We start from the raw sequence: 24,829 nt of genomic DNA, 5'->3' as shown, positions 1-24,829 counted from the left end.
AGATGACTGTGAGTATGGCTGAAAGAGGAAGGTTAGGAGCATGTAGGACACCAGAAGAAAAGAGGAAAGATAAAGACCGGGACTGTATAACTCAGTGAAACCTGCAGTGCTCAATAATTGTGATAAAAGGTACAAATATGTTTTTACATGAGGGAGAACAAATGAATGTCAGCCTTACAAGGTGTTAAAAATGAGGTGGTCTTGGGGAAAAATATAATCAATGCAAACTAGAGACTAGAGTTGACAGAAACATTATATCATGCTTCCTTTAATTGTAACAAAGGCAATATACCAAAGCAAAATGCCTGTAAGAGGGGGATATAAGGGAGGTGTATGGGACTCTTGGCATCGGTTATGTTGTCTGACTCTTTTATTATATTTTAGTTTAATTCTATCTTTCCTTTTGTTGCTTTTTAGCTGTCATTTTTTTCTTTCTTTTTCTTTTGTCTCTCTACCTGCATTGACTCTTTCTCCTTCTTTGTAGAAGAAATGGAGATGTCTTTATATATAGTGGTGATAGTGGTGAATGCATAAATACATATTATACAGGGAACCATCGATTGTTTACTTAGGATTGAATGTATGGTGGGTGAACAAAACCATCTTAAAAAACAAAAAAAAAATCAGGTTGATAAGGAAAACTTGAGGGCACTATATTGAGTGAAATAAGTCAGACATTAAAGGACAAATACTATATGGTTTCACTGATATGAACTAATTATAATATGTAAACTCATAGACATGAAATATAAGTTACCAGGAAATAGAAGAAGGCTAAAGAATGGGGAGTGGTTGCTTATTAGGAACAGAATGTTTAACTAGGTTGAGCTTAAGTGTTTGGAAATGGACAGAGGTGACAGTAGCACTTTATTGTGAGAATGACTAACAGTGCTGAATGGTGTGTGAATGTGGTGGAAAGAGGAAGCTTAGAGTCACATATGTCACCAGAAGGAAAGTTGGAGGTTAAAATATGGGGATGTATAAAACTGTGAATCTTGTAGTGGACAATGTCCATGATTAACTGTACGAATACTAGAAATCTCTTTCATGAACTAGAACAAATGCATGACATTATAACTAGAAGTTAATAGAGGGGTAAAGTATACTTATTGCAAACTATGTACTATAGTTAGTAGTATTTTAACATTCTTTAACAAATGTACTATACCAATACTATGAGTCAATAATGGAGGGGGTGGTGGTTAGAGGTATGGGTAGATTTGAGTTTTCTTCTTTTTTTTAATTTCTTTTCTGGAATAATGGATGCACAGCTATATGAGGGTCCCGTGGGCAACTGATTGTACATTTTAGATGGATGATTGTAAAGTATGTGAACAATCTCAAAAATATTGAATTAAAAACAAGACAAGAAAACAAATGGGATTTGTCCCAGTGATTTATCCTAGGTATGCAAGGGTGGTTCAATATAAGGAAAGCAATTAATATAATATACCACATTAACAAAATATAGGAAAAAACCCTCATGATCATCTCCATTGACACAGAAAAGGCAATTGACAATACCCAACAACCCTTCCTGATAAAAACACTATAAAAACTAGGAATAGAAGGAAATTTCCTCAACATGATAAAGGGCATAAATGAAAAACCCACAGCTAACATTACACTCAATGGTGAAAGACCAAATTCTTTCCCTCTAAGATCAGGAACAAGACAAGGATGCTCATCGTCACAACTGTTTTTCAACATTGAAATGGAAGTACAGTGAGCAATTAGGCAAAATAAATAAATAAATAAATAAATAAAAGCATTCAAATTGGAAAAAGAAGAAAGAAAAACTCCCGATTTGCAGATGAGAGGGTCCTATACATAGAAAATCCTGAAAAATCCACAATAAAGCTACTAGAGCTAATAAATGAGTTCAGCAAATTGATGGGGTACAAGCTCAACATGCAAAAATCAGTAGTTTTTCTATACACTAGTAATGAACAATATGAATGAAAATCAAGATAAAATTACATTTACAATAGCAACTACAAGAATCAAACATCTAGGAATAAATTAACCATGGATATAAAGGACTTACATGTGGAAAACTATGAAACATTTGCTAAAAGAACTCAAAGAAGACCTATATAAATGGAAGGACCTTCCACGTTCATGGATCAGAAGGCTAAATGTTGTTAAGATGTCACTTCTACCTAAAGCAATTTACAGATTCAATGCAATCCCAATCAAACTCCAACAAACTTCTATGCAAAAATGGAAAAGCTAATCATCAAATTTATATGGAAGAATAAGGGACCCCGAATAGCCAAAACCATCTTGAAAAAGAATGGAGTAAAAGGACTCACAATTCCCACATCTGAAACTTATTACAAAGCTATTGTAATCAAAACAGCATGGTACTGGCACAAGGACAGACATATAGACCAATGGAATAGAACTGAGATCTCAGAAATCAACCCTCACATTTATGACTATACCAGTTTGGATGTATTATGTCCCTCAAAATGACATTATCTTTGATGCAATTTTGTGGGGGCAGATGTATTGGTGTTGATCAGGTTGGAATCTTTGATTGAGTGTTTCCATGGAGATGTGATTCAATCAACTGGGTGAGATCTTTGATTGGATAATTTTCATGGAGGTGTTACCCCAGCCATTCAGCATGGGTGTTAACTGGATCACTGGAGTCGTATAAAGGAATTCACAGACAGAAGGAGCTGGCTGATGCAGCCTAGAGAGAAACATCCTGGGAGAAAGTCATTTTGAAACCAGAACTCTGGAGCAGATGTCAGCCACGTGACTTCCCAGCTAACAGAGGTTTCCGGATGCCATTGGCCATCCTCCAGTGAAGGTACTCGATTGTTGATGCCTTACCTTGGACACTTGATGGCCTTAAGACTGTAACTGTGTAACCAAATAGACCCCCTTTATACAAGCCAATCCATTTTTGGTATTTTGCATAACAGCAGCATTAGCAAACTGGAACAACAGCCAACTGATTTTTTTTTTCAATCATATTCCTTTATATTAATGATTAGCATGCAGAAACTGACATTAAAAACAATACCATTTACAATTGCCCCAAAGAAAATTACATACTTAAATAAATACTTAACAAAACATATACAAATTATATATGGTGAAAATTACAAAATATTGATGAAGGAAATCAAAGTCATAAATAAACGGAGAAATATACTATGCTCATGGATTGAAGGAATCACCATATTGATATATAGGTTTAATTCAACTCCTGTAAAATTCCTAACAAGATTTTCATAAACATAGGCAAGCTTACTCTAAAATTTATGTGGAAATATGTATGGCCCAATAGCTAAAACAATCCTGACAAAGAAAAATAAAGTAGGAGGGATAACTATACTTAATATTAAATCTTAGTGTATAGTTACATAACCAAAACAGTTTTTGTCTCTCCTTTAGTTTTGCCCCGTGCAATTTTATTGAGATGTATTCACCTACCGTACAGTCATTCACAGTGTACAATAAATTGTTCACAGTATCATTATATATTTGTGCATTCATCACCACAATAAGCCCTTGAACACATTCATTACTCCAAAAAAATAAAAATAAGAATAAAAATAAAAATAAAAGTGAAAAAGAACACCCAAAACATCCCATACCCCCCATACCCTCCTATTATTCATTTACTTTTTGTTCCCATTTTTCTACTCATCTGTCCATACACTGGATAAAGGAAATGTGAACCACAAAGTTTTCAAAATCACATGGTCACACCATATAAGCTATAAATTTATACTATCATCTTCAAGAATCAAGGCTACTGGATTGCAGTGCTTCAGTTTCAGGTATTTCCTTCTAGCTATTCCAATACACTAAATACTATAAAGGGATATCTATACAATGCATAAGAATAACCTCCAGAATGACCTCTCAACTCCATTTGAAATCTCTTAGCCCCTGAAACTTTATTTTGTTTCATTTCCCTTTCCCCATTTGGTCCAGAAGACTTTCTCAATCCCACGATGCTGGGTCCAGGCTCATTCCTGGGAGTCACATCCCACATTGCCCCTGGGAGTCATGTCCATGTAGGGCAGTGAATTTACCTACTGAGTTGGCTTAGAGTGAGAGGCCACATCTGAGCAAAAAAATAGGTTTTCTGGGGGTGACTCTTAAGCACAATAATAAGTAGACTTATCCTCTCCTTTGCAGCAACAAGCTTCATAAGGGCAAACCCCATGATCGAGAGCTTGGTACGGCCAACTGATTTATGACAAGGCTACCAAGTCTACTCAATGGGGAAAGAACAGTCTCTTCAACAAATAGTGTTGGGAAACCTAGACATCCATATGTACCCCCTACTTCACACCATATAAAAAAATCAACTCAAATTGGGTCAAAGACCAAAATATAAGAACTAAAACACTAAGAGTGGTGCTGGTGAGAGGACTGGAGAGAAAGTCAAATTAGAGTTAAGTGAGAATGAGAGGAGAGAAATTGGAGACAGTAAGTACATATGACTCAAAGGACTTTGCTTGCAAAGAGGAGCAAAGAAATGGGGTAGTAGCTTGTAGAGGAAGCTTGCTGATGGGAAAGTCCCTGTAGGGACCAGAAACCTGATGGCTTAGGAGAGAGAGTAGGGAATTGCTAGAATAATGTTGTTGAAGGCAAGAAGGGATGGCTTGTAGTGCGTGAGGGGAGAGACTGCCTTTGGAAACCAATCATTCCCACTCCCATTCCTAAGAGTTGTGAGGTTGGGATTGCTTTGATTTATTCAATGTCATAGAGCCAGATGGCATTGGAGTGCTATTTTCTGGACATCTTGGCCCTGATGTCCCACTAACACAAAGGATTCTGAGTGGTTGGAAGAGAGTGTGAAGAGATGAGAAATGCTGCAGAATTTTCCCTACTACTTGCTTGAGCAATGCACACAGAATCCTGAGTCAGCTAGGCACCTCAGAGCTGGGTTTGCTGAGCTCTTGGGTAACAATTATAGTGGGCTGGATTCCTTCTAACTCCATCAACAGCATCACCAAGGCTCCGAGTTTCATGTGCTGCCTCTGATTATTGGTGCTGTTCCTCTACTGTCACCGCTAATGAGGATGGGAATGCAGGGAGGGTTAGTATTGGTAAAACCAACAAACAAAGAGGAAGATGCAGAGCTGCCAAAAAGGTGGGAGAAAAATGTTGCAGAGTCCCAGGGAAGTGAGTTTCCTGAGGAAAGGAGTGACCCACATGAGACTGGCACAGGGGGTCAAGTAAGATAAAGACTGAAAGCACCCACTGGGTTTGGCAAAAGGAGGCCTTGGACCTTTGTCAAGGCAGTTTCGGTGGCCAGGTCAGGGAGAAAGACAGATTGCTGTGGGTAGAGGATGTGTGGGAAGTAAAGAAGTGGAGACAAAATGTGGGGAATATTTGCTCAATGTATTTGGCTCTGAGGTGAGGGAAACAGATGCAGTGATGACTCAAGGGCAAGCAGGGTGAACGGAAAGTTGTTTCAGGATGGGAGATGTGACATCCTTAGAGAGGAGGGAACCAAGGAGGAAAAATTGAAAAGAAAAGATAGAAAAAGAGGGAAATTGTTGGAACAGAGTTTTGAAGGAAATGGAACAGAGAAGATAAACAAAAATATAGAGATATTTTGAGATGGAGAGAAGTTGGGACATTCACAGCTGATGGTTTCACTTGGTGCAGTAGGAGGAAAGGTTCTATAGGATTAGGGACTTTGGGAAGGGTTCGTGGTACAAGGGAAGGCAAAACATTTTGGAAAAGCAGCCATGCGAAAGGTGGGAGGAATGGATGAAAAGATTGTGGAGTGACATATTGGGTCCAATTAACTTGTCACTGTGAGTTTAGAGCCCAGTGAAACTCTCTGCTTATCCAGAAAGGATGTACAGAGGTGTGGCAGAAAGACAAAGATTAGTAACGTAGGACCCCCAGATTAAGATGACTGATCAAAACCATAAATAAGAAACATGTCAAGTATTATGAATGTATTTCTGTCTCCCCAGAGCTGGCTTCTGCGGATCAAGCTTACCACATTTGCTCTTTCTGACTTCCGGTGATATGGTGACATAACACAAACTCAACTTCCCCCTTTCTGTCAAAGAAAAAATTGGGGGATCAGGGAGAAACTAGATGGCCCAGTCAGAAAAAAATCAGCTAATGTGGGGCTCTTTGTAATAAAAGCATGAGCATGATAATGCCAGGACTATTGTGTTGCAAGGAAAAAGGTCAACATTTTCTTAATAGAAGGAATATATATTCATCCTATGAGACTAGACTGTCACCCTTTAAGAAAATTAATGCTTGCTGTGATCAGGTGTGTTGCCCTCAGGTAATAAAAGACGAACCAGTGAAAGCTATCTTTTATGGGGTCAGCAGTAGTGATTGGAGCACCCCAAACTTTCCCTAATCCCTTCCCCTCTCCAATTCATGGCACTGATTCAAGGCTAAGACCTAACTGTTGGATTTGGCAACAGGGAGATCATTGGATTTCACTGGATTTCATAACAGACTTTGTGAGCATGGAAGACACATCAATTTAGGAACCAAACAGGACTGGGTTTAAATTTTAGCTACATCATTTACTAGCTGTGTGACCTTGGACAATTACTCAATCTCTTTATAAGTTTGGATAATGACATTTGCCTTATAGGGTTGTTGTAAAGTTCATGTGAGATGAAGTATATGAAATTGCTTGGGACTGAATATGTATTCGGTGCATATTGGGTCCCATTTTTTAGGCAGTTGTGGAAAGGCGGGGAACTTAAGACAGCCCCAGGGAAGAGATCCTGCTGTCCTCAGGTTCTGTGTTTGAAGCCCCAGCAGCGCTTTTGTCAAAGCAGAGAAATTGACCCAGATGCCTGAGAGTTGGGGTGGCTGACTCTTTCCAAGAGGGAAATGAGGGCAGGTGTCCACAACCCGGGTTCCATGCTGAGCTGCTCTGGCCTCTTTGTTTGGCTTCAGCGTCCTTACCAATGAAATCCTAGGTTGCCAAGTTTCACACCAGCCAGTCACTATCCTCACTCCTATTTAGTTCTGTGCTGAGCAGGACAGCTTGAAGCTAAGGGTGACTGACTTGGCATCTAAAACCTTGAGCAGAGTTTTCTGAGCAAAATTGGTTTTGACAGCAATACCTGTGTGACCTGAACAGTGTCCAGGGCTTGTGAGAAATCCCAGAAGACTGTTGCTCCCACAGGATACCCTCAGCCCTTGCACGGATCAAGCACAGCAGGGGAGGCACATGAGGGCTATATTTATGTTCTTTTCCTGTAGAAACTTTGCTGCAACTATAGAATGGAAACAGGCTAAAACAAAGGGTCACTGACTACAGCAATCAGTCTTCATCCCAAATGGTAGGGTCCTGAGTCACCTGGTTCTTAGTCCCAAGAGCTCCTGGAACACTCTAGGGACTGTGTAGGGAATGTAAATGAGAAGGTGTGCAAGGAAAGCCAAGAGTGCGTAGAACAAGGAGGGCAGACACAAAGGCCCACATCGGGCCGCTCCACCTCCTGGGTCCATGGCAGACACAGCTAATCCAGCACTGTCCCTCTAAGCCTAAACACAGATGCTAAGACTAACCTTAACCCTAACCCAAGAGCTCCTTATAGGCTCTACCAATAATTTGGACATGGCCTACAAGACAAACTTAGTAAATGTCTTGAACCAGGACAATTTTACTGCTCTCTCTAACTGGTATTAAGTTAACTTTTAAGAGTCTGGGTAGAGGAGTACTCTGTGGTGTTTTAACAGCATCTTATAGCACTTGATCATCCTCTTCAATCCCTTTGTATCAAATTTATTTTCATAGATTATAAGATTTTGGAATAGAGCATTCATGGACATCTAGACCAGTTCTTCTCAAATTTAATGTGCAGATGACCTTGTTCCGTGCAGAATCTGATTCAGTAGGAGTGGGACAGGACCTGAGATTGTACCTTTCTAACAAGGTCCTAAGGTGATGCCTGTACAACTGCTTTGTGGACCACACTTTGAGTAACAAGAGGGATAGACCACTTTAGGCACTGTCTCAACAGAGAGGAAAATCTCAGGCAAACAAGAGCCTCAAAGGGCTAACAGTGTTCTATAGAAAACCTGGCAAGATCCTGGAGCCACCTGGACAAACAATCTGAGATGAGATAACTCTGCCATGAAGACCAAGGTTATGAAATACGTAAGGAGCTTGAAGAGGACACACACTGAGTTCTCACTGCCTGTGTGTGAGTTGCTGTTCATGGGCAAGTAAGGGTGATAGCCCTGGGCACCTTGCCCCGACACCTGGGAAAAGAGTGAGTGGGCTGCCAGGAGACTTCCTGGAGTTTGCTGGGGATGAAAAGAGAATAAGGGGAAACCCACAGTATCCCCGGGAGTGGGAGTAATGGCCAGAGGGCTATGCCCTTTGCATTGGTTGCTCCAGAATTTTCAGGCCCAAAGGTAACCCAGGAGCTGCAATCAACCAACTAGAGTTGACCTCTGTAACTGACTTCTTTGACCTCTCAGTTTTCTGTAGAATATATCTGTTAGAGTGGCCTTCCTGCCAGAGGGGAAAAATTGAGTTAAAGATTATTTGTTTAACTGGTTCCTTCTATGTGTATTTTTCATATTGACCAAAACTCTGGCTAGACTCAAGCAGCATTTATACAAATGCCTGAATGTTAGTTATAGTTGGTTACTAACAGGGGTAGAGAAGAACATTAGAGGATAGCTATAGCCACTGATATGGGCCTCCCTGAGAACTTTCATGGCAGGGTTGTGCCACTGAGGAGGTAGCATGGTATGATGGACAAAGCATGCATTTAGAAATCACTGAACTTGAATTCAAATCTCACCTCCTCACTTAACACTTCTGCGACCTTGGGCAAGTTTATTAATTTCTTTCAACCTTGTTTTCATCACTTGCAAAATATGACCTCCTTGCAGAACTAATGGGAGAATTAAACCAGGCAATGGACGTACAAAACCCTGAAAGCAAGGCTGCCTCTTTGCAGGCACTCCCTCATGGTGGTTCCCTTCTATGCTCCATCATTCCCCTTCCTTCTAACAACACAGTTCCTGCTGCCCACAAAGAGCCAGGCAGTAGGACCTGCGGGGCCACCCTCTCTCTCCTCTCTGTGGCAGCATACCACCTACGTGGAGCCAGCTAAGAGGAAACACATGTGTTCCTAAATTGTAAGAAGACGATTGAAACATCCACTTCCCAGGCTCTTTGAGGATTCACTTAAGCCCTTGATTTGGCAAGATGTAGGGTGACCACACATTGTCCAGAGCAGTCCCAGGTTATATCTGCTGCCCTGGTGACCTGTTTAGCAATAAAACACCCTCACTTTCCCCAGTTTGGATGGTAAAGTATAAACTCAGAAACTCAAAGAGGCTGTGCAAATGCAAGGCAGTGTGTAGTTGTGGTTGGAAGTTATGGCTGCTAACTGGAGACTAAGGCAGGGAAACGACAGTTGAATTGTTTTTTTTTCTTCATCCCCAATTACTTGACCAGGCCTGATTTTCTTACTCTGCCAGTGAGGGGAAAGGAGGAAACCCAAGGAATTGTGATGATTGGGGCAATCCCAGGAGCAGGAAAATGTCCCTGACCAGAAGATGCTTGCTTTTCCAGCACCCCCATCCCATCAGCCTTCTGGCCCCTTTCCGACACTGCCCCACACCACTGACTCATTCCCAATCTGGCCTAGACCTGTGCGCAGACAGTGCACACAGAATTTCCACTCTCCCTCTGTCAGTGAGGATGGTAAACACTTTCCTGGGCATGTGAACCTCACATGGGCCTCTAAGAGGCCAGATCCCTGCTGGGCCTCCTGGATTGCTCAAGCATCTCTTCTCTTCTACCCTCTCCCCTCCTCCTCCTCCTCCTCCTCCTCCTCCTTTTTGCCTCTTATGGAAGCTACACTGAGATTGAGCAATGCTCTGGAATAACAAGGTCAAGTCAGGCATGTATTGAGAGGAGGAGACAATGGGATTGTGTAGGTGACTATACGTCAGGCAGCAGCCAACACACCCTTAATCAAACAGGAAATTCTGGAACATCCACACACTGACTTCTCAGCTACCCATCACTTACTGGATCAAGCCCAGCTCCAATTGGTAAGCCAGGTAGCCTTCACCACCTCTTCCTTGCTAACTCCTCAGCCTCATCTCCCTCTACTCCCCACAATGAACCATAATCTCCAGCCACACTGGAGTTTTCAGTGTCCCCTGTACACACTGGTAGTCCATGCCTTTGCTGCTCCTTTCCCCTGCAGTGCTCTCTTCCCTCTTTATTGCTCTCAAATTCCTGCTCCAACATCTGCTTCTCTGAGAAGGCTTCCTGACTTCCCTGGGCAGAGTTAGTTGCTTTCTCCTCTCTTCTTCCAAAGGATAGCATGTGTATTTCCATCAATCCTTTACATAGCTGTCTCCCAACTCATTAGATTGTGAGCTACCCAAGAGAGGAACTCATCTTTTTAGAGCCCATCACAGTATATAGCGCATATGAAGTGCGGAGTAAATGTGTGTCAAATGGAGAAATGAATGAAGGAATGAGTAATGGTAAGAAGATGGTGTATGGGATCAAGACACCTTGATCAATGCCCCAGCTCTGCCAGTGTGATCTTGGCCAAGTCACTTAACCTCTCCTTGTCTCAAATGCCTCACCAGTAAACTGGTAATAACAGCACCCACACTACCTACCATGTGGGGTTGCAGTGAGAATAATGATATATTTATGAAAGCTGAAAAGGGAGATGCAACATGCCCCAACACCAAGAAGTCTACTAGACTGACTTGACTTTAAAACCCTCCCTCCTGAGCAACGTGAATGCTGGTAAAAGGGGCTTCCTGCCCTGTGAACTGCCCAAGAAACTGTCAGCAAAACCGTCTTTCAGGACGAGCACCAAGACAGATGTGTGGGCTTATATGGAAATGTGTTTTTAACAAATATAACATGAGAATGGAATCCTTACCCCCACATCAAGCCTTGGGAGCTAATTAATTCCACCTGGAGGAGAGGGCCAGGCATTAGGCAAGGAAGAATCTTTATTCCACACTGGGGAAAGAATTTACAGAAGCTGACTCATGGGGATCTGTGGAAAGGCAATGGATAAACCAAGTCATTGGTTTTGAAGGATCTCAGCAATTATTTACTCTGACCTAATCATTTTACAGGACCCAGGGAGGGGAAATGATTAGCTCAAGAAACACAAATGGCAGAATTGGGAAGGGCCCCCTGACTCCCGTCCACTCTTTCTCCTGTATTGCCAGTCTCTGACCCCAGACTCTTAGGATGTTTCTTCACCAGAGTCTGCTGATGGTTGTTGAGTGGAGCAAGTGTGGACAAAGTAATTTATCCAAGGAAATACTCTTTACGGAAGGTGTCATTGACCTCTTAGTAAATGTTGTGCGCACAGAAACACTTTCAAATTGATGACCCTTAGCACCTTTCACCTTCCTTCTGATAATCCCCACTTTCTCAAATCCCAGATGCTTTGGAAATAACGTTTATCCCTTTAACAAGATGTTTCTAAATTGCCTTTGATGTGCTGAGTGCCTGACTGGATGCTGAGCACCGTGTTGAATTCTGGAGCAATGAATACATAAATGTCCAACACTGCAATGGAGGGTGCTATGGCCTGGTCCCCAGCTCTCTGGCCCTGTCACCAAATCGCTGTGGAACCTTGACAAGGTGTTTTCATCCTCGGAACCTTGGGTTTCAAATCTGTAAAATAAAACTGAGCTCCTTCCTGATCTCAGGTCTATAAAACTAGCTGAGATTCCGGATGCCCATCTGACAAGGACAGAATAATGCACTCAGATTTATTTTAACTCAGATGTTATCCCTAATCCAAGATAGGAGGACATAATGGAGTGGGGTGATGTCAGAGACTTTAAAAATTCTTTAAAATATATAAGCAATATTCAGGAAAAATGGTTGCTTCTGCGGGAGCCAAGTGACAGGTGAGCAATTCTGCTCTCCTCTCTTCTCCCTGTGTGCTATAGTCCTCTCTTCTCTGTCTTGCCATCCAGGGAAACTGAGAGATAAGAATATTTGGACTTTGCATCAGTTGCATTTCTTTTCTTTAATACTACTCTTTTATTAAGTGCTTTGCCCTTTAGCTGATGTCCTTGACTTTGTTCCCCACTTTCTTCCCTGGTCATCTCATCAACACCCAGTTCCAACCACCATCGAGATGCTGAAGATTCTCACACATCTTCTCCCAGTTTGGGGCAGAACCACATACTCTCTCCTGGATTTCTCCCCTTGGATGTTGCTTCTGAGCTTCAGACATATGTCCAACATCTCCACCGGAATGTCCCTGCAGTCCTATCACATTCAACATCTCCTCTCCACACGTTCCCCACCCTTGTTGCTTCTTTCCCAGTCTTCCCAATCTCAGAAATGGTACCAGTTGACCAAGCCAGACCCCGGAAAGCATCCTTCCTTGCCCTGCCTCTGCCAGGCATCAGTTAATAAATCCTTTAGGTTCTCCCTCCCTGATCTCACTCATATCCTTCCTTTCCTATTTCTACCACCTTTTCCCTAGATCCTGCCTTGTCTTCTCACACCTGGACCACTGCATCAGCATCCTAACATACCTTCCTGCCTCTTTCTTCATCTCTCTCCATCCAATCCATCCTCCACACTGGAGCTAAGAGAAGTGGGTCTCATCCTTGACCTCACACTGGAATCACCTGAGAAGCTTTAAACCTCTGATGCCTGGGTCCCATCCCCAGGGATTCTAATATGATTGGTCTGGGGTACAGCTCAGTATGGGGGATTCTTAAGTACTCCTCAGCTGATTCCAGCTTCAGGACAAGGTTGAGGGATACTGAGCTTAAAATGATCTTTCTAAAATTACTAGCAGGATAAATTCTAAGCCCTGTAACTGACATATGAAAACCATTCCCACCTGGGCCACTGCCTCACTGATCTTCACTTCCCAGATGTGGTGGAAATAGAGTTCCATTCACCTGCTTGTCCTCCCTCAAGCCCGGAGGCATAATTTGTAAAAATGTTCCTGGATGCAAAATCTGATGTGCTTTCCCCCAATTCTGTTTGGTGACAGATCCTTCCAATGATGAGGCAAGTTGGGCTGAGCAAGTACAACACCTTAACAATTCCCTTAGTGAAAGGGAGGGTGGGAAGGAACAGGCTGATAGCAGAGAGGCCCTGAGTAAACTATTATACATATACACTGAGTCCCAAATATGGTATAATACCCTTTTTTTCTCACCCTCTGAATAGCCCATCTACCCACTCTGAGTCCAGCTAAACTAGACATTGAGGTGTTCTTCTCTTGATTGCCCCTCTTTTCTTTCCATCTCACAGTCCTCCTAAGTCTGTCTCTCTCCCACCCTCCACCTCAGGGTTCTTCTCCTTCTCTTCTTGTCTCTGATTCAGGCTCAGCCAATTGAGTGCACCTGGTTTTCTCCTTGATTGAGCTGCTAGGGATAAGGTTGGGGACTCTTGGAACCAGGTCTGATGATTCTGCAGTCCATGCTCTTTCCACTGTTCCAAGCACCCTTTAGTAATTTTTGTTTTTCCTCATAAATCAAGGCTTTTCCAAGAGCAATCGAATCTGAACAGTCTGAGGTCAGAAAGCAGATGTGTAGGAGTGTTTCCAATGTATGTGTTTTCCAAATTGATATCTTGCAGTGAGGGGTCCCAGTGCCTTGGGGTTTCTTAGAGCCAGAAGGGCCCACTAAAGGATGATGCTGAGAGAGAGGCTTCATGGGGGAGTGGAAAGCACAGAGTTGGAATCAGCAAAGCTGTGAGAGTCCTGAGTGACTGGCTGGGTTGACTTGAGGAAGTCACTTTTGACTTCTTTGAGCTTCGTTTTTCTTGTCTATAACTGAGAATGACATATTTGCTTTCTTTCAGTTTACTGTGAAGATCCTATGAGAGAATATCTGGGAAAGTGATGTTTAAACTGCGAAGAACTCTGAAAACATGAGGCATTATTATTCTATGTGCAAAATGCAAACAATTGATGCCTGGAAGTGAACCGTGGGAGTGATGAATTATTTTGAAATGCCAAAATGATCAAGCATTGGACTTGTCAAGTGATTCATATGGCTTTCCAACAAGGGATCATAATTTGTCTTAGGACATCCAAAATCTCCTGTAAAACAATACTGTGCAGGATGGAACATATTGGAGATTAAGATGTATGGGCATGATACCCAAATATACAACATACTGGCTGTTTTGCGATTTAAAAATCTAAAACAGATTTTGGAAAGAAATGTTGCTGTCTCAGCCAAGCAGCACAGCCAAAGAAAGATGGAATCTAAGGGAGGAAGTCCAATGGGTGTTTCTAGAGTTTAATCAGGGTTTGTAAACCTGAGCACTCAGAGGGATGAGGCAGTAAGGGTAAGACGATAGTGGGGAGAGGGGTGGGCTGGGTTCCAGGGGACCATTTCAGGGAACAGCAGCTACTCAGTACATCAGCTGATTGTGGCTATGTAGGAATCAGGGCTTAGTAGAACAAATTCTCTGATATTTCAGGAGAAGCTAGAAATCTAGGGTTTTGTATTGCATATATGTGAAATTTCTACATTTTTTAATGTTGGCAGTCAAAAAATTCTAAAGCACTGGGTGGGCCAAATCACATCAAGATACTAGTTGGATTTAGTCCTGCGGCCACTCTACTATAAGCTCTGCTCTAGACCACCTGGCTGCCATTAGAACTACCTGGAAGGTTTAAGAAGCCCCCATGTTCAGGCTGTACCAGGACAAATTAAACCAGAATTTCTGAGAATGGGCACAGTAGGTTGACCAGCGTGCCTCCAAAATTCATGTCCACCTGGAACCTTTGAATGTGACCTTATTTGGAATGAGCATCTTTGCAGATGTAGGTAAGGTAAGGATCGCAAGATGAGATCACCCTGGACCTCAATTCAATGATAAGTGTCCTTATACGAAGAGGAGAGGACATAGGGACACAGAGGAGGTGATGTGAAGATGGAGGCAGAGTCGAGTGATGTGTCTACAAGCCAAGGAAAGCCAAGGATGGCTGGCAACCTCCAGAAGCTCGGACAGAGGCATGGAGTAGGTTCTCTCTCAGATCGTCCAGAAGGAACCAATCCGGCTGCCACCTTGATTTTGGAGTTCTGGCCACCTAAACCATGAGAGGATACATTTCTATTGTTTTAAGCTACCCAGTTTGTGGTGATTTGTTATGGTAGTCCTAGAAAACTAATATAGTGGGACTCAGGTATCTATATAAGTTAAAGATGGCCAGTTGATTCCAGGGTGCAGCCAATGTTGAGAACTGGTGCTTTAGAGCCTGGTTGCTTAAAATATAGTCCTCAGACTAAAAGCATTGCACACACACACCCAGGAGCTTGTTAGGATCTCCATGGATGGGGCCAGGAATCTGTTTTCACAAACTGTCCAAGTGATTCTTATGCACATTAAAGTTTGAGAATCACTGATTAGGCCTGTTGCCTCATATTTTAGCGTGCCTATAAATCACCTGAAGATCTTGCTAAAATGCAGGTCTTAATTTGATACATCTGGGGTGGGCCTGAGATTCTGGTTTTCTAAGTTCCTGGGTGATGCCTGCAGTTAGGTGGAAGAACCACCTTCTGAGAAGCAAAAGGCTAGACTAGGAGTCGGTAAACTACAGTGCAGGGCCAAACCCAGCCTCCCACCTGTTTTTGCATGGCCTGTGAGCTAGACTGATTTCTACATTTTTAAATGGTTGGAGAAAAATATCAAAAGAGGAATAACAGTTCACAACACATGAAAATTAGATGAAATTCAGAGTCCATAAATAAAGTTTTATTGGAACACAGCCATGCATTTGTTTACAGATTGTCGTGGCTGCCTTTGTGCTCTAAGAGTAGAGCTGGGTAGTTGTAAAAGAGAGTGTATGCAGTGTGACTGTGTGATTGTGAAAACTTTGTGGCTCACACTTCCTTTATCCAGTGTATGGACAGATGAGTAGAAAATGGGGACAAAAATTAAATGAAAAACAGGGTAGGACGGGGGGGAGAGATGGAATGCTTTTGGTGTTCTTTTTTACTTTTATTTTTATTCTTGTTTTTATTTTTGATGGAGTAAGGAAAATGTTCAAAAATTGTGGTGATACTCCACTTTGTCTAGTTTATGGATGGATGAGTAGAAAAATAGGGGAAGGAAACAAACAGACAAAGGTAGCCAGTGTTCTTTTTTACTTCAATTGCTCTTTTTCACTCTAATTATTATTCTTGTTATTTTTGTGTGTGTGCTAATGAAGGTGTCAGGGATTGATTTAGGTGATGAATGTACAACTATGTAATGGTACAGTAAACAATCGAAAGTACGATTTGTTTTGTATGACTGCGTGGTATGTGAATATATCTCAATAAAATGAAGATAAAAAAATTGTGGTGATGAATGCACAACTATCTGATGGTACTGTGCCAATTGATTGTACACTGTGGATGATTGTAGCGTATGTGAATATATCTCAATAAAACTGAATTAAGAAAAAGAGAGAGTGTATGGACTATAAAACCTAAAATACAGATGATCTGACTTTTACAGAAGTTTGCCAAGCCCTGGTCTAGCTATCAGCCAGAGGGTGTGGCCTCAGCATACCCCTGCTTTGCCCTCTACCTGGTTACCCATAAGGCTCTGTGAATCTTGGGAAAACCCTCAGTTTCCCCTTCTGTAACATAGGAGTAATAACACCTACCTCACTAAGCTTTCGTAGAATTAGATGTGGGAGTGTTTCTGAATGTGCCTGGTTTCTTGGCACATAGCAGATGTTCTCCACTTTGATTTGCCTTGAGCTCTCTGTGCCTCTTTCCTTCAGTTAAATGCTAGTATTACACCTGCTTAGAGGAAGACCCTAGAAAAATATTTCTATGGAGGTAAGTGACTTAGGGGCTGCAAAACCATCACGCTATGTAAAAACAATGTCCCCACCCATGGCTCTGGAGTGAATTCCTCTTCTCCAAGTCTATGGCCACCAATGCAGCCCAGGCCCCAGTTACCTCTTACCTGGTATACTGGTTATCAATTTTTTGCCTGTCTGGCTCCAAATCCACCCTTCCTGGCCCCACTTTGTGCTACTGCAACTGGACCCTGTAAACATTGCTTCTTTGCCAAGTGGTTCAATAGGGGACATTGGGGAGACACTGCAAGGACAGAGCAAGAGGAAGAAGCTTCCCTTCCTGCTTCCAGAGCACTGGTTTTTGTAGAGCAGACCAGTTGATCAGCATATGGGAGACCCAATAGCACTCACCTCAGCAGCCCTGATGAATTCTCTGTGGCTGGGAGGCTGCTCCTATTGACTGATTCTGGCCCACTTGCCCCTTCTGGTAACTCCAGCTCTGCAGGTTTGGCACCAGCGGCTGCAAGCTCTTGTGGCAGCCATGTCCTCTCCAGGGTGGTCTGAGTCTCAGCCTTGAAGGGGAGGGCCAGGAGATGTGACCAGCCCGTCTGGCTTCTTGGTTCTTTCCTGGGCCCTTTGTCCTCAACTCTAGATATACTAGCTACTCTCTGCTTTTGCTACTTCTGGACTCATTAGAGTCTTCTTTTTCTCCTTTTAGTAATTAACCACATTTTACTAGTTAGAAGTTCTTTATATTAAATTTTCAAAGTACAGGTGTCATTTCTGCCTCCTGGGTAGACCTGACTGCTACACTGGGCCATTGCAATCTCAGTCTTAATGGCCTCTGCTCCTTCTGGCTTCTCCGCGCCTCTCACTCAGCTTTTAAATCCACACTCCTGTGTACAGCTCTGACCTGCCACCCTCCCATTCCAAACCCCCCTTTCTGGCTGAGGGGAGTAACAGGGACAGAAGTTGGGAAGACAATATTTGTCCTTTTGTGTTGGGCTTCACTCAACATGTTATCTTCAAGGTTCATCCCTATTGTCACATGTATCAGAACTTCATTCTTTTTATAGCTGAATAATATTCCGTTTTATTTATGTACCACATTTTATTTATCCATTCATTGGTTGGTGGGCACTTGTGTTGCTTCCTTTTTTTGGCAATTGTGAATTATCTACTGTGAACATTGGGGTGCAAATATCTGTTCGACTCCCTGCTTTCAATTCTTTGGGGTAAATACCCAGTAGGAAGATTGCCAGGTCATATGGTAATTCCATACTTAGCTTTCTGAGGAACTGCTAAACTGTCTTCTAGGGCAGCTGCATCACCTTACATTGGCACCAGCAGTGATGAGTGTTCCTATTTCTCTCTAACACTTGCTATTTTCCATTTTTTAATAGCAGCCATTCTAATGAGTATGAAATGGCATCTCTTTCTGGTTTTAATTTGCATTTCCCTGATGGTTAATGATGTTGAACACCTTTTCATATGGTTTCTGGCCATTTGTCTATCTCTTTTGGAGAGATGTCTATTCAAATCTTTTGTCCATTTTTTAATTGAGGTCTTTGTCTTTTTGTTGTTAACTTGAAGGATTTCTTTATATATTCTGGATATTAATCCTTTATCAGATTTGTGGTTTCCAAATATTTTCTCCCATTTATAGGTTGTCATTTTACTTTCATGATGAAGTCTTTTGAGGAGCAAAAGTTTTTAGTTTTGATGAGGTCCCATTTATCTATTTTTTTTTTTTTTTTTTTTTGCTTGTGCTTTGGGTGTAAAGTCTAAGAAACCATTGCCTAACAAAAGGTCCTGAAGATGCTTCCCTATATTTTCTTCTAGGAGTTCAATAGTTCTAGCTCTTATATTAAAGCCTTTGGTCCATTTTGAGTTGATTTTTGTATATGGTGTGAGGTAGGGGTCCTCCTTCATTCCTTTACAAATAGAGATCCAGTTTTTCCTGCACCATTTGTTGAAGAAACTATTTTTTCCCAATTGAGTGGTCTTTGCCTCCTTGTCAAAAATCAGTTGGCCATAAGTTGGAGGGTTGATTTCTGAGCTCTCAATTCTATTCCATTGGTATATATGTCTGTCCCTATGCCAGCACCATGCTGTTTTAATTACTGTGGATTTGTAATAAGTTTTAAGTGTGAATCCTCCAACTTTGTTCTTCTTTTTCAAGGTGGTTTTAGCTATTTGGGGCCCCAAACTCTTCTATATAAATTTGGTGATTGTCTCTTCCATTTCCTCAAAGATTGTTGTTGGAATTTTGATTGGGATTGCATTGAATCTATAAATTACCTTGGGTAGTGTTGACATCTTAACAATATTTAGCCTTCCAATTCATAAACACCAAATATCTTTCTATTTATTTAGGTCTTTTTAAAATTTCTTTTAGCTGAAGTTTGTAGTTTTTTGTGTACAGGTCCTTTATTTCCTTGGTTAAATTTATTCCTAGATTTTTGAGATTTCCTAAGAAACCAATTTCTAGCAAACTGAATAGAAATTTTTCTTGATTTCTTCTTCTGATTGTACATTGATTGAGTATTGAAACACTACTTATTTTGGGGCATTAATCTTTCACCTGCTACTTTGCTGAATTCATTTATTAGCTCTAGGAGCTTTGTTGTGGATTTTTCAGGATTTTCTGTATGTAGAATCATATCATCTGCAAATAGGGAAAGTTTTACTTCTTCCTTTCCAATTTGGATGCCTTTTATTTCTTTTCCTTGCCTAATTTCTCTGGCAAGAACTTGCAGTACAATGTTGAATAACAGTGGTAACGGTGGGCATCTTCGTCTTGTTCCTGAGCTTATATGGAAAACTTTCAGTCTTTCACATTAAGTAGGATGTTAGCTGTGAGCTTTTTCTATATGTTCTTGATCATGTTGGGGAAGTTTCCTTCTATTCCTGTGATTCTGTTTTTATCAAGAAGGAATGCTGTGTTTTGCAAATTCCTTTTCTGCATCAATTGGGATGATCATGTGTTTTTTGTTCTTCATTCTATTAATGTGGTGTCTTACATTAGTTGATTTTCTTATGTTGAAACAACCTTGCATACCAGGGATAAATTCCACTTGATCATGGTATATAATTATTTTAATATGCTAGGTTCAGTTTGCTAGTATTTTATTGAGGATTTTTGCATCTATATTCATAAGAGATATTGGTCTGTAGTTTTCTTGTGGTATCTTTATCTGGAGTTGGTATGAGGGTGATGTTGATCTTGTAGAATGAGTTAGGTAGTGTTCTCTTCTCTTCAATTTTATGGAATAGTTTGAGCAGAATTGGAGTTAATTCTTTTTGGAATGTTTCATAGAATTCCCCTGTGAAGTCATCTGGTCCTGGGGTTTTCTTTGTTGAGAGGTTTCTTCATTACTGATTCAATCTCTTTACTAGTAATTTGTTTGTTGAGACCTTCTATTTCTTCTTGAGTCAATGTTGGTAATTTTTGTGTTTCTAAAAATTTGTGCATTTCTTCCAGTTTCTGTAATTTATTGGTATACAGTTATTCATAGTATCTTCTTACAGTTCTTTTTATTTCTGCAGGGTCAGTAGTAATGCCCCCTTTACATTTCTGATTTTAAATTATTTATATCCTCTCTCTTTTCTTTGTCAGTCTAACTAAAGGTTTGTTGATTTAATGGATCTTTTCAAAGAACTAATTATTGATTTTGTTGATTATCTCTATTTTTTTTTCCATTTTGTTTGTCTTTGCTCTGAACTTGATTATTTCATTCCTTCTGCTCACTTTGGATTTAGTTTGCTCTTCTTTTTCGGTTCTTCCAGTTTTGAGGTTAGGTCTCTAATTTGAAGTCTTTCTTCTTTTTCTTTTCTTTTCTTTTCTTTTTTTTTTTTTTTTTTTGCTATTTTTATGCATTTTTTATTGTGAACTTTAACATATGTACATAACAGTGATAACTTCCAAAGTACAATTTAACAAGTAGTTAGCAAATTTCAAAGAATGTTATGGGTTACAGTTCCACAGTTTCAGTTCTTTCCTTATTGTGAAACATAGGATATATATAGAAAGGTGAAAACTTTTAAACCACAATTCAATGAATAGTTATAGAGCAAATTTCAAAGAACGTTATAGGTTACAGTTTCACCACTTCAGTTATTTCCTTCTAGCTATTCTAATACCCTAGCATCATATGTATATATTTACACACACACACACATATATACATATGTTTGTGTAAATCTTCAGTATTTATAATTCTTTGTTAAATCCTATCTTGTCTGTTGCCACCCCTTCCTCTCATTTAATCACTTTCTCAATCTTCAGGGGTGCCTAGACAGTGACCACTCTAGCCTTTTCATATTGAAAGGGGGTGTAAACATTATGGAGAAGGGGGCTGCATCCGATTATTGTTCTTCTTTTTAAAATTCTATTTTATTGAGATATATTCACAAACCATACAATCATCCACAGTGTACAATCAATTGTTCATAATACAATTATATAGTTGTGCATTCATCACCAAAATCAATTTTTGAACATTTTCATTACCACACACAAAAAGAATAAGATAAAAATTAAAGTAAAAATGAACACCCAAAACATCCCATACTCCCTATCCCTCCCTATTATTCATTTACTTTTTGTCCTCATTTTTCTACTCGTTTGTCCATACACTAGGGAGTGGGAGCCACAAGGTTTTCACAAGCACATAGTCACACAGTGTAAACTATATAGTTATACAATCCTCTTTAAGAATCAAGGCTGCTGGGTTGCAGTTCAACAGTTTCAGGTATTTCTTTCTAGCTATTCCAATACACTAAAAACTAAAAAGGGATATCTACATAATGCATAAGAATGACTTCCAGAATGACCTCTCAACTCTACTTGAAATCTCTCAGCCACTGAATTTCTTATTTCTCAAGGAAGCACTGCCTTCACAGCATCCCATAAGTTTTGTTATTTTGTGTTTTCATTTTCATTCACCTCAAGATATTTCCTGATTTCACTTCTGATTTCCTCTTTAACCCTTTGCTTAAAAGTATGTTGTTTAATTTCCACATATTTGTGAATTTTCCATTTCTCTCTGTTATTGATTTCTAGCTTCGTTCAGTTATGCTTAGAGAGTTTAGATTGTATGATTTCAGTGTTTTTTACTTTATTGAGACTTGTTTTGTATCCAACATATGGTCTATCCTGGAGAATGATCCATGTGCATGAGAGAAGAATATGTATTCTGTTTTTGTTGGGTGCAGTTCTGTATATGTCTATTAGACCTAATTGGTTTACTGTATCATTCAAGTTCTGTACTTCCTTATTGATTTTCTGACTAGATGTTCTATCCTTTATTGAGAGTGGTGTGTTAAAGTCTATGACTATTAATGTAGAACCACCAATTTCTCCCTTTAACTCTGTCAGTATTTGCTTCATATATTTTGGGGCTCTGCTCTTAGGTGCATATATAATTGTTACATCTTCCTGTTGAACTGTCCTCTTTATCAATATATAATGAATGTCTTTGTCCCTTTTAACTGTTTTTTACTTAAAATCTATTTTATCCAATATTATTATAGCCACTGCAGCTCTCTTTTGGTTCCTACTTGCATGGTATATTTTTTCCATCCTTTCACACTCAACCTACTTGCATCTTTGACTTTAAGATGAATCTCTTGCAGACAGCATATAGTTGGACCATGCTTTCTTATCCATTCTGCCAATCTCTGCCTTTTAACTTGAGAGTTTAATCCATTTACATGTAAAGTCACTACTGATTATAAAGGGCTTTCTTCTGCCATTTTGCTATTTAGACTTTGTAACTCTTACACCTTTTTTGTCCTTCCTTTCTGTTGGAGCCTACTTTTATATTTATTTGCTTTTTTGTGTTGTACAATATTGCGTGTCTTCTCATTTCTATCTGGATATATTTTTCATCTGTTTCCCTTGTGGTTACCATAGGGTTAAAGTTCCCAAATTTATAACACTTTTATTTATTTTGATACCAACTTAACTTCAATAGCATGCACATATACTTTTCCTGTACCTCTCTGTCCCCCCACCATTTTTATGTACTAGTTACCATTTATATCTTTGTACAGCACTACTTTTATGGATTTGCATTTTAGCACCTATGGGACGTAAGAAGTGGAGTACATACTAAACAATACAGTACAATAATATTGGTATTTATAATTAACCAAATAGTTACCTTTACTGCAATTCTTTACTTCTTTATGCTGCTTTGAACCACTGTCTAGTGTCCTTTCTTTTCAGTCTGAAGAACTTCTTTAGTAGGGCAGATCTAGTGGTGATGAACTCCCTCAGGTTTGTTTGTCTGAGAATGTCTTCATCTCTCCCTCATTTTTGAAAGAGTCTTATCAGATATGAAATTCTTGGCTGGCAGTTGTTTTCTTTTAGCAATTTAAGTATTTCAGCCCACTTCCTTCTTGCCACCATGGCTTCTGATGAGAAATTGGCACTCAACCTAACTGGAACTCCCTTGTACATGACATGTTGCTTTTCTCTTGCAGCTTTCAGGACTCTCTCCTTGTCCTTTGCATTTACAGTGTAATCAGTAGATGATGAGGTATGTTTTTCTTTGTGTTTATCCTATTTGGTATTCCCTGAGATTCTTGGATGTGCATATTCACATCTTTTGCTAAGTTTAGGAAGTTTTCTGTCATTATTTCTTTGACTATTCCTTCTGTTCCTTTCTCTCTTCTCCTTCTGGGACTCCATTAATGGGTAAATTGTTGTGCTTGATAGTGTCCTATAGTTGTCTTGGGCTATTTTTTGTTTTCACTATTTCTTTTCTTTTCTTTTTTTATTCTGCTCCTCATTCTGGCTCCTTTCAAGTGCTTTGCCTTCAAGATCACTGATTCTTTCTTCTGCCAGCTCCAATCTGCTCTTGAAACCCTTCTGGGCATATTTTAAAATTTCAGTTATTGTGGTCTTCAACTCCAGTAGTTCTATTTGGTTCCTTTTTAAAATTTCTATCTCTTTACTAAGTTTCTCTATATTGCTCATTCATTGATTTCCTGATATCCTTTAGTTCTTTCTCTATACTTTCCTTCATCTCCTTGAGCATTTTAAAGATCTTTTTAAAAGGCTTTGTTTGGTATGTCCACACTCTCATCTTCTTCATTGGTATTTTCTGTATTTTTATCCTCTTCTTTTGTAAGAGCCATCCTTTCCTCTTTCTTTCTTTTTCTGTCTTGGACTCTTATTGCACACTTTAAATTTTAATATTTTAAAATGTTAATTCTGGGACTTACCCCCTGGGATGTCTGTTTCTTGGTTTTGTAGCCAGCTGCTGGTAAGAGAGAGATTTTCTTGAGCTTCAACCATCCTATCAGGTGTACAGGAGGTGAATGCAGTGTACAGGATTTTCTCTGTCTTTCTGGACTGCTGTCTTGTCCTGGGCTTTTGCTTGTTACTTGTTTTGGAGTTCCCTCATTTACAGGAGTTTGCTTATACCCTCTGCTTCCCAGGAGACAGACCTCCCTCTCCAAGATAATTGAAGCCTTTGTCTGGCTCTATAGTTTTTTACACTCCTTTTGTTGTCTCACTCTGCTTTTGCCTGGAGGGAAAATTCTAGGAGGAGGAATCCCCTGGAGAGGGCTTTCCCAATTTGGTCTTTCCCAGTCAATACAGAGCCAGCAACCCACGAAGGGTGCACAAACCAGCTCCAAAGTGCTCTGGGGAGGGGATCAAGAAGGGCACCAAAATCTTCTCCAACAGCTTCCCAGAGCTGAGCTTTCCTGGCCTGCCCAGAAAATACAACCCTTCAGCTAACTGTCCCCCACAGCCCCAAGGAAGTTCTGCATCTTTAAATCTCCACCACCTCCACCTTTTTCTGGGGAAGGTTGAAACAAGGGATGCTGCTACCTTTATCAGAGTGGGTTGAAACAATAGCTGCCCTCAGAGCTGGGACCCAGTGATCTGAATTAGCTAATGAAAAGCAATGATCAGTGATTGGCTGTATCCCCCTCTTCTTGGGGAAGAGGATTTTTACATCCTTCTCTCACTGGACCCACTGGCAGCCAGCCATGATGGTGGGTATGAGTTCTGATAGCTGCTGCACAGAGAGAGCAATTTACAGCTTTTT

The sequence above is a fragment of the Choloepus didactylus genome, chromosome 10, assembly GCF_015220235.1.
Source record: "Choloepus didactylus isolate mChoDid1 chromosome 10, mChoDid1.pri, whole genome shotgun sequence".
NCBI lineage: Eukaryota > Metazoa > Chordata > Mammalia > Pilosa > Megalonychidae > Choloepus > Choloepus didactylus.
Note: the sequence above shows the minus strand (reverse complement) of the source record.